This window comes from Bufo gargarizans, chromosome 10, assembly GCF_014858855.1.
Source record: "Bufo gargarizans isolate SCDJY-AF-19 chromosome 10, ASM1485885v1, whole genome shotgun sequence".
Classification (NCBI taxonomy): Eukaryota; Metazoa; Chordata; class Amphibia; order Anura; family Bufonidae; genus Bufo; species Bufo gargarizans.
The window spans coordinates 130807981-130820447 of NC_058089.1; positions in this window are offsets into that span (position 1 = coordinate 130807981).

The following is a 12467-nucleotide window of genomic DNA, read 5'->3' on the forward strand; positions in this document are numbered from 1 at the left end:
CTTGCTCGCGAAGCCCGGCATCTCCTTCTGTCTCCGCTGCTGATGAACAGGACCTGGGGTGAGCTGCTCCATTAAATACAAGTTAAGGACCTTCGATGACGTCACTCCGGTCATCACATGGTACGTCACATGATCTTTTACCATGGTGATTCACCATGGTAAAAGATCATGTGATGACCGGAGTGACGTCATCGAAGGTCCTTAAGCTCTATTTAATGGAGTAGCTCACCCCAGGTCCTGTTCATCAGCAGCGGAGACACAAGGAGATGCCGGCTTCGCGAGCAAGTGGACTAAGGTGAGTTAAATTATTTTTTTATTTTTTTTTAACCCCTCTAGCGCTGGTTTACTATGCATTCTGTATTCAGAATGCTATTATTTTCCCTTTAACCATGTTATAAGGGAAAATAATAATGATCGGGTCTCCATCCCGATGGTCTCCTAGCAACCATGCGTGCAAATCGCACGGCATCCGTACTTGCTTGCGGATGCCATCCGATTTTCACACACCCCATTCATTTCTATGGGGCCTGCGTCACGTTGAAATCGGACAATATAGAGCATGCTGCGATTTCAACTGAACGCACAAGTGATGCGTTAAAAACATCGCTCATGTGCACAGCCCCATAGAAATGAATGGGTCAGGATTTAGTGCGGGTGCCATACGTTCGCCGCACGGATCGCACCCGCACGGAAAACTCGCCCGTGTGAAAGGGGCCTAAGGGAAAGATCTGCTCCTGTTCTGTGTTTAGAGCCGCACCTGGTTTTGGCTCAAAATCACTGATGGAAATCACTGACCGAACACTGACGTGTGAATGAGGCATAACACTACATGTGAATGAGTTTTCTGGAAATTGACAAAACATCAGGATAGAAATCACAAAATCTGAGCTTAAAGGGCTTGTCTCACTTCAGCAAATGGCACTTATCATGTTGACAAAGTTACTAATGGATTGTGATTCTCCATATTGCTTCCTTTGCTGGCTTGATTCATTTTCCATCGCATTATACATGGCTCATTTCCAGGGGTTATAGCCACCACTGCAGCTCAGATACAAAGTACCCCAAACGGGAGTTCCTGTGCATGCCTATGAGCGGCCCCACGGTCCGATCCACTAGAGAGGCCGGCACTTTTTTCTATAGTGTGAAAGTACGACCACCGCTGCTGGACTGCAGGCTGGTCATAAGCCCTGGAAATGAGCAGTGTATAATGTGATTGAAAAATGAATCCAGCCGGCAAAGGAGGCAATATGGAGAATCACTATACATTAGTAAGTGCTTGGTATTAACTCTACATGATAAATTCTATTTGCTGGAGGGAGACAAGCCCTTTATGGTCTCTTTCACACCAGCGTATTTACAATCTGTATATGACCTGGATTTTATGTATCAGAATCTGCTGCTAATGTTAATGAATAGGGCTATTCACATATAATTTATGTCGGTATTTTGTGCATATTTGCTTCCAAGTACGTTCATTATATCGTCCATGTGAGTTCCTCAATATAAATCCGGATGAATTACTGAAGCAATACTGATAACAATACAGATGGTATATCGTCCTGTATCCGTGTGTATTCCGGAGCCAGAATATGGACGTTTTTTTCCGTTGACATTCCGTTTTTTGCGTTCCATATACGGACCGTATACGAAACCATTCATTTCAATGGATCTGCAAAACAAAAAAGGAAAGGTACTCCGTATGTCTTCCATTTCCATATTTCTGTTTTTCTGTTCAGTTCAAAGATAAAACATGTCCTATTATTGTCCGCATAACGGACAAGGATAGCACTTTTCTATCAGGGGCCAGCTGTTCTGTTCCGCTAAAAATGGAATGCACATGTACGTCATCCATATTTTTTGTGGATCCGTTTTTTGCAGACCGCAAAATACTGAAAAAGCCATACAGTCTTTTGAAAGAGGCCTAACAGTGATTTCTGTTGTGCAGAGCTGTGAGCACCCTCGGCCTTCATATCCTATTAAGCAACCAGTTGTTGGACAACCGCTAGTCAGAACTCAGAAGTGGCTGTTTATTTTGTAACAGACCAAAAAAAAATTCACACGCTAAGTCGCGGGGTGAAGATTCGGGGAGGAAGCAGATGTTTGCTGACTTCATTATTTAATTCATGTTTACTCTGTAGTTGCCACTAACACCCCCTCCACCCCTCAACCACCAAAAGTTATGCTGGGGCACCGCAGTGAAATTCATTGGAACAGGCAACACAGATAAGGCTTCGTTCACATCTCCGTTAGGAGATCCGGGAGGCTGTTCCGGGATTCTCTACTTCACCGCAGGATCCCCATTGACTGCAGTGAGGTCTGGTGGTGATCCGGCCAATTTCCAGCATAAATGCCAGGTTTTGGCCGGTCAAAAACTGATGCATGCACCGGGTTTTTGTCCAGCCGGTATTTGCGCTGGAGAGATGTGAAAGCAGCCGAAAACCTCACTCACACATCAGTGTTTGGTCAGTGATTTACATCAGTGATTCTGAGCCAAAACCAGGACTGGAGCCTCCACAGACATATGGTATAAGGGAAAGATCTGCTCCTGTTCTGTTTAGAGCCCCTCCTGGTTTTGACTTAAAATCACTGATGGAAATCACTGACCGAACACTGTCTGTGTGAATGAGGCCTAAGAGTTTAGTAGTCAGAGGTCACTCAGAACTAAAGAGCTGTTGCAGCAACAAAACTGCAACAAAAGTTCTACATATAACAGTGCCTGCAACTTTGTAGCACCAGGGCCTAGGGCAGTGATGGCGAACCTATGGCACGGGTGCCAGAGGCGGCACTCAGAGCGCTCTCTGTGGGCACCCACGCCCTGGAAATAGTCTATGGTGTACCAGTACTTTTCCTGCCATTCATCAGCGCAGGGCGCACTATGAACAGCACAGGCAGCGCACTGAATGTAGGAAGGCTATTATAGCTAAATGATAAAGTACATGGAAGATATACTATACTGGACTGTAGTATTCAGGTTAAATTGCTGTGTTGGCACTTTGCGATAAATATGTGGGTTTTGGGTTACAGTTTGGGCACTCAGTCTGTAAAAGCTTCGCCATCACTGGCCTGGAGTAAGAGAAAGTACAATGTGTCAGATGCTGTTCCATTGAAGTTTGTTAGGACTTTTTTTAAACGTATTACCACAAAGAAGACACCGTGCACGATTATAAAGACTGTAAAAACCCATCTGTGTTCCATCCACCAAAAACAGACAATTTTCCATCCATGTGGAATCCGTATTGTCTTTCACTGTACTCCAGTTGTCATTTTTTCCATCCATATGGCTTCGGAATGTCATCCTTCTGTCACAGCCGTAAAAAAAAAAAAACTGCATTCACTTCTTTTTAGCATCTCCTAGCTTCCATCTGTGACAGACCCGCTTACTTGAATGGACACGTCTAGTGTGGAAATAGTGCAGGCTGCGACCGTCTCTGCACAGACTGATGGAGAGAATAGGACGTGTGGATTGGCCCATTGACTTTAGCATGTCAGTGTTCAGTTTGTGAGCTGTGCAGTATATTCGGACGGCACACAGATGTGGGTGAGCCCTTTTACCCGGGTTGGTGCCTGGCCATAACAAGCATCGATCGACGGTCATTTAAAGGGCTTTCACGCTTCCTGATGCAAACAGTATGTGGAAAAACTAGGTCACTGGATCCTCATACAGTTTGCATATTGTTGCTAGCACATCCCCTGTTTACATGGTGCAATGTGATGCCAACATTGATTTTAGACCGACGTGAAAGATGTAATTAGCCAACCGAGAATCATTTGCTCGTTAAAAGTCTATGGGTCTGCAAAAACCACAGACAGAACAAGGATGGCATTGGTTTTTACTGACCATTGTTCCTTGACAGACATCTAGACAGATAAAAAACTGACCGTCTTGTCACAGGCATGTGAATACGACCTTAGATCACCACAGTTCAGTTCAGTAGAACCACCTCAGCTTGAGAAGATAATTATACATTTCTGCAGTATCTTCTATTGTCACCAGGTGGCAGTACATAAGGTAACTTGTATATTGTAGGCTGTATTAAAGGGTTTCTACCACTTCGCTGCACATAATTAGGTGTCAGACACTAGCGATCCGCTAGTGTCTGCTCTGCCCAACCATCCTAATATAATTGCTTTTGGGGCAGCCGTTTTGCTAAAAAAAAGAACTTTTATTAATATGCTAATGAGCCTCTAGGTGCTATGGGGGTGTCATTAGCACCTAGAGGCTCCGTCTACCTTCAGAAACTGCCGCTGCCCAGCGCGTCCCTCCAGCCCGTCCATCTCCTCCTGAATGCGATCCTCCTTGTGAGCGTATGTATTCTGCGCATGCGCAGTGAATGTCTGACCGCTTCCTTGCTCAGACATCTCCACTGCGCCTGCGCGATGACGCCATAGTGCTCCGAGGAACAGGCGCAGTGGAGATGTCTGAGCAGGGAAGCTGTCAGACATTCACTGCGCATGCGCCGAATACAGGCGCTCACAAGGAGGATCGCATTCAGGAGGAGATGGGCGGGCTGGAGGGACGCGCTGGGCGGCGGCAGTTTCTGAAGGTAGACGGAGCCTCTAGGTGCTAATGACGCCCCCATAGCACCTAGAGGCTCATTAGCATATTAATAAAAGTTCTTTTTTTAGCAAAACGGCTGCCCCAAAAGCAATTATATTAGGATGGTTGGGCAGAGCAGACACTAGCGGATCGCTAGTGTCTGACAGGTAAATATGTGCAGCGAAGTGGTAGAAACCCTTTAAGGTCCGGCCACAGGGTCAGGTCTCCTGATGCAATTGTTTAAGCCAAAACCAGGAGTGAATAAAAAAAAGAAAAGAGGGGACGTTGTTTCTGTTATAAAAGGTTAGTATATAAAATGAGAATGCTCGGACTGGGAGAAAACGTCTGTATGTGGGTAACTGGCTGCGGGATAGAAAACAGAGGGTGGTTATTAACGCTACACACTCAGATTGGGTCACTGTCACTAGTGGGGTACCTCAGGGGTCAGTACTGGAGGGGTCACTGTCACTAGTGGGGTACCTCAGAGGTCAGTACTGAAGGGGTCACTGTCACTAGTGGAGTACCTCAGGGGTCAGTACTGGAGGGGTCACTGTCACTAGTGGAGTACCTCAGGGGTCAGTACTGGAGGTGTCACTGTCACTAGTGGGGTACCTCAGGGGTCAGTACTGGAGGGGTCACTGTCACTAGTGGGGTACCTCAGGGGTCAGTACTGGAGGGGTCACTGTCACTAGTGGAGTACCTCAGGGGTCAGTACTGGAGGTGTCACTGTCACTAGTGGGGTACCTCAGGGGTCAGTACTGGAGGGGTCACTGTCACTAGTGGAGTACCTCAGGGGTCAGTATTGGGCCCTATTCTCTTCAATATTAATGATCTTGTAGAAGGCTTGCATAGTAAAGTATCAATTTTCGCAGATGACACTAAACTGTGTAAAGTAATTAACACTGAAGAGGACAGTATACTGTATATATATATATATATATATATATATATATATATATATACTACAGATGGATCTGGATAGATTGGAGGCTTGGGCAGATAAGTGGCAGATGAGGTTTAACACTGACAAATGTAAAGTTATGCACATGGGAAGGAATAATGCAAGTCACCCGTACATACTAAATGGTAAAACACTCGGTAACACTGACATGGAAAAGGATCTAGGAATTTTAGTAAACAGCAAACTAAGCTGCAAAAACCAGTGTCAGGCAGCTGCTGCCAAGGCCAATAAGATAATGGGTTGCATCAAAAGGGGCATAGATGGCGGTGATGAGAACATAATCCTACCACTTTACAAATCGCTAGTCAGACCACACATGGAGGACTGTGTACAGTTCTGGGCTCCTGTGAACAAGGCAGAGCTGGAGAAGGTCCAAAGGAGGGCAACTGAAGTAATAACCGGAATGAGGCAACTACAGTACCCTAAAAGATTATCAAAATTAGGGTTAGGGTTAGGGTTAGAGGGGAGATCTAATTACTATGTATAAATATATCAGGGGTCAGTACAGAGATCACTCCCATCATCTATTTATCCCCAGGACTGTGACGAGGGGACATCCTCTGCGTCTGGAGGAAAGAAGTTTTGTACACAAACATAGAAGCGGATTCTTTACTGTAAGAGCAGTGAGACTATGGACTCTATACTGTAAGAGCAGTGAGACTATGGACTCTATACTGTAAGAGCAGTGAGACTATGGACTCTGTACTGTAAGAGCAGTGAGACTATGGACTCTATACTGTAAGAGCAGTGAGACTATGGACTCTTTACTGTAAGAGCAGTGAGACTATGGACTCTTTACTGTAAGAGCAGTGACACTATGGACTCTATACTGTAAGAGCAGTGAGACTATGGACTCTTTACTGTAAGAGCAGTGAGACTATGGACTCTATACTGTAAGAGCAGTGAGACTATGGACTCTTTACTGTAAGAGCAGTGAGACTATGGACGACTTTAGCAGTGGACTATGGACTCTTTACTGTAAGAGCAGTGAGACTATGGACTTCTTTGCTGTAAGAGCAGTGAGACTATGGACTCTTTACTGTAAGAGCAGTGAGACTATGGACTCTTTACTGTAAGAGCAGTGAGACTATGGACTCTTACTGTAAGAGCAGTGAGACTATGGACTCTATACTGTAAGGAGCAGTGAGACTATGGACTCTTTGCTGTAAGAGCAGTGAGACTATGGACTCTTTACTGTAAGAGCAGTGAGACTATGGACTCTTTACTGTAAGAGCAGTGAGACTATGGACTCTATACTGTAAGAGCAGTGAGGACTATGGACTCTTTACTGTAAGAGCAGTGAGACTATGGACTCTTTACTGTAAGAGCAGTGAGACTATGGGCTCTTTACTGTAAGAGCAGTGAGACTATGGGCTCTTTACTGTAAGAGCAGTGAGACTATGGACTCTTTACTGTAACAGCAATGAGACTATGGACTCTATACTGTAACAGCAGTGAGACTATGGACTCTTTACTGTAAGAGCAGTGAGACTATGGACTCTTTACAGTAAGAGCAGTGAGACTATGGACTCTACTGTAAGAGCAGTGAGACTATGGGCTCTTTACTGTAAGAGCAGTGAGACTATGGATTCTGTACTGTAAGAGCAGTGAGACTATGGACTCTTTACTGTAAGAGCAGTGAGACTATGGACTCTTTACAGTAAGAGCAGTGAGACTATGGACTCTTTACTGTAAGAGCAGTGAGACTATGGACTCTTTACTGTAAGAGCAGTGAGACTATGGACTCTGTACTGTAAGAGCAGTGAGACTATGGGCTCTTTACTGTAAGAGCAGTGAGACTATGGATTCTGTACTGTAAGAGCAGTGAGACTATGGACTCTATACTGTAAGAGCAGTGAGACTATGGACTCTTTACTGTAAGAGCAGTGAGACTATGGACTCTGTACTGTAAGAGCAGTGAGACTATGGACTCTGTACTGTAAGAGCAGTGAGACTATGGACTCTTTACTGTAAGAGCAGTGAGACTATGGACTCTTTACTGTAAGAGCAGTGAGACTATGGACTCTTTACTGTAAGAGCAGTGAGACTATGGACTCTTTACTGTAAGAGCAGTGAGACTATGGACTCTTACTGTAAGAGCAGTGAGACTATGGCTCTTACTGTAAGAGCAGTTGAGACTATGGACTCTGTACTGTAAGAGCAGTGAGACTATGGACTCTATACTGTAAGAGCAGTGAGACTATGGACTCTTTACTGTAAGAGCAGTGAGACTATGGGACTCTTTACTGTAAGAGCAGTGAGACTATGGACTCTTTACTGTAAGAGCAGTGAGACTATGGACTCTTACTGTAAGAGCAGTGAGACTATGGACTCTTTACTGTAAGAGCAGTGAGACTATGGACTCTTTACTGTAAGAGCAGTGAGACTATGGACTCTTACTGTAAGAGCAGTGAGACTATGGACTCTATACTGTAAGAGCAGTGAGGACTATGGGCCTCCCTTTACTGTAAGAGCGGTGAGACTATGGACTCTTTACTGTAAGAGCAGTGAGACTATGGCTCTTTACGGTAAGAGCAGTGAGACTAATGGACTCTTTACTGTAAGGAGCCTATGGCTCTGTTACTGTCAAAGAGCAGTGAGACTATGGACTCTATACTGTAAGAGCAGTGAGACTATGGACTCTATACTGTAAGAGCAGTGAGACTGTGACTCTTTACTGTAAGAGCAGTGAGACTATGGACTCTTTACTGTAAGAGCAGGTGAGACTATGGACTCTATACTGTAAGAGCAGTGAGACTATGGACTCTATACTGTAAGAGCATTGAGACTATGGACTCTTTACTGTAAGAGCAGTGAGACTATGGACTCTATACTGTAAGAGCAGTGAGACTAGGACTCTATACTGTAAGAGCAGTGAGACTGTGGACTTCTTACTGTAAGAGCAGTGAGACTATGGACTCTTTACTGTAAGAGCGGTGAGACTATGGACTCTTTACTGTAAGAGCGGTGAGACTATGGACTCTATACTGTAAGAGCAGTGAGACTATGGACTCTATACTGTAAGAGCAGTGAGACTATGGAAGTCTCTGCCTGAGGAGGTGATGATGGGGAGTACAATAAAGGAGTTCAGGAGGGGCCTGGATGTATTTCTGGAGTGTAATAATATTACAGGCTATAGTTACTAGAGAGGGGTCGTTGATCCAGGGAGTTATTATGATGCCTGATTAGAGTCGGGAAGGAATTTTTTATTCCCCTAAAGTGGGGAAAATTGGCTTCTACCTCACAGTTTTTTTTTTGCCTTCCTCTGAATCAACTTGCAGGATGACAGGCGAACTGGATGGACAGATGTCTTTTTTTGGCCTTATGTACTATGTTACTATACTTTCTGTCCTTTTATGATTCATTAAGGATTTTGGGTTCTAAAAAAGTATCAGGAAACCTGACTGTGTGGCCATTCCCTTATATTATGGCCTCATGCACACGGACATTGTTTTGGAGCCAAAACTGCGGCTCGGATGCGGACCCATATACTTCAATGGAGCCACAAAAGATGCTGACAGCACTCCTGTGCGTGAACATCGCAGCATGTTCTATATTCTGCGTTTTTCACGCAATGCAGGCCCCATAGAAATGAATGGGGCTACGTGAAAATCTCATAGCATCCGCAATCATGTACGGATGCAATGCGATTTTCACGCATGGTTGCTAGGAGATGATGTTAGTAAATTGATAAAAGTCAATTTTCTGTATTATTTTCCCTTATACATGGTTTAAGGGAAAATAATAGCATTCTTAATACTAAATGTTGCTTAAGGGGTTAAAAAATAAATAAAAAATTAACTCACCTCATCCACTTGATCGCGCAGCTGGCACTTTCTTTTTTCTTCTTCTTTAAGGACCTGCAAAAGGACCTTTGATGATGTAATCGCGCTAATCACGTGGTGAGCACGGTGACGTCAGCGCAGGTCCCGCTGAATGAAGATAGAAGATCATCAAAGGTCCTTTTGCAGGTCCTCAAAGAAGACGATCCTGGCTGCGCGATCAAGTGGATGAGGTGAGTTAATTTATTTCTTTTTTTAACCCCTCAAGCAACATTTTAGTAAGCATTCTGTATAAGGAATACTATTATTTTCCTTTATAACCATGTTATAAGGGAAAATAATAACATCTACATAACACCGAACCCAAACCCGAACTTCAGTGTATACATTCAGGTCTGGCTACCACATTCAGTTTTTTATCACGCGCGTGCAAAATGCATTGCACTCGCATGAGAAAAACGGAACAACGCAACGCACCCGAGGTCAAAACTGATTTAAATTGCGTGCGCACTCGCGTTTCCCGCAATGCACCCAGGATGCATCCAGAGCAAATCCGGGACACCCATCTGAAAAGGGCCTAACTGTTCCTTTTTTTTTTTGTCCTCCCTGGGGGACCTGAAGCATCAAAATACAAAGTATTTAAAAGCATTATTGCTCAACAGTACTACACTGACAGGGAAAGTACTAGGCTATGCGTCCAATAGAAAATCAACTGTATTGAACTCCGATCAGTGAATTCGCTTTGGGATTCTTCTGAAGTGCACTCGCAATAAGCCACCATAAAAATACTACATGACAGTCATTAAGTGGTTAAAATTTGTCATTTGGTCATAAAGATGTTAAGAAGAAATACAAAAGAGACTTTATTTATTCAAGCAACAGTAATAAAATGTCCAAATAAATACAAAGTGAAACATTGTGTCAATTGTAACGCCAGCAACAATGTGAATGAATCCACACTTGGGGGCTGGCTGCAATCTTCTACACTGGAGCCTCTTATACAAAGTGAAGGCAGGGCCCTGAGTGATAAATGAAACCATGGGACTTGCAGAATAAATCATCCTACAGGACGCAGTGACAGCCTCAGCTTGGTCCCCTCGCTTCATTCATGGAATAAGGGCTTGTTCACACGGCCGTAGTGCACCCGTTTCCGCAATACACGGGTCACCAGCGATGTGCATTCCGCATCACGGATGCGGACCCATTCCCTTGAGGTGCACGAATCTGGAGATGCGGAATAGAAAGGAAGCACGGAACGGAACCCCACGGAAGTACTACGGAGTGCTTCTGTTGTGTTCCATTCCGTGCTTCCGTTCTGCAAAAAGATGGAATTTGTTCTATCTTTTTGCGGAATGGACAGATCACGGCCCATATTCAAATGAATGGGTCTGCGATCCGCATGCACTGCCCCATGGTCGGTGCCCGTGCATTGCAGACTGCAATTTGCGGTCCACAGCACGGGCACAGAGCCCTTACGTTCGTGTGAACGAGCCCTAAGTAAAAAAAAATAATAAAAAAGTCACATTTGTCCTCTGAATATCCTACTAAATGCTGCTGTACAGAAGTTACAGCGACGTGGCTGACCATACATATCACCATACATATCACTAGTACATATCACCGTACATACACCATACATATCGCTAGTACATATCACCGTACATACACCATATATATCACTAGTACATATCACCGTACATACACCATACATATCACCGTACATATCACTATACATATCACTAGTACATATCACCGGACATAACACCGTACATACACCATACATATCACTAGTACATATCACTATACATATCACTAGTACATATCACCGTATATATCACCGTACATATCACCGTACATACACAATACATATCAGCATACATGTCACCGTACATATCACCGTACATATCACCGTACATACACCATACATATCACTAGTACATATCACTAGTACATATCACCATACATGTAACAAGTATATATCACCGTACATACACCATACATACACAATACATGTTACCATACATATCACTAGTAAATATCACCATAAATATCACCGTACATATCACTATACATATCACTAGTACATATCGCCATACATGTCACCGTACATATCACTAGTACATATCACCGTACATACACAAAACATACCACCTTACATGTCACCGTACATGTCACCGTACATGTCACCGTACATGTCACCATAAATATCACTAGTACATATCACCGTACATGTCACCGTACATGTCACCATACATATCACCGTACATATCACCATAAATATCACCATACATATCACCGTACATATCACTAGTACATATCACCGTACATATCACTAGTACATATCACCGTACATATCACTAGTACATATCACTAGTACATATCACTAGTACATATCACCGTACATATCACTAGTACATATCACTAGTACATATCACCATACATGTAACAAGTATATATCACCGTACATATCACCATACATACACAATACATGTTACCATACATATCACTAGTAAATATCACCATAAATATCACCATACATATCACCGTACATATCACTATACATATCACTAGTACATATCGCCATACATGTCACCGTACATATCACTAGTACATATCACCGTACATACACAAAACATACCACCTTACATGTCACCGTACATGTCACCGTACATGTCACCGTACATGTCACCATAAATATCACTAGTACATATCACCGTACATGTCACCGTACATGTCACCATACATATCACCGTACATATCACCATAAATATCACCATACATATCACCGTACATATCACTAGTACATATCACCGTACATATCACTAGTACATATCACCGTACATATCACTAGTACATATCACTAGTACATATCACTAGTACATATCACCGTACATATCACTAGTACATATCACCGTACATACACAAAACATACCACCTTACATGTCACCATACATGTCACCGTACATGTCACCATACATATCACCGTACATATCACCGTACATGTCACCGTACATGTCACCGTACATGTCACCGTACATATCACCATACATATCACCATACATATCACTATACATATCACTATACATATCACTAGTACATATCACCATACATATCACCTTACATGTCACCGTACATATCACCGTACATATCACCGTACATATCACCGTACATATCACCGTACATATCA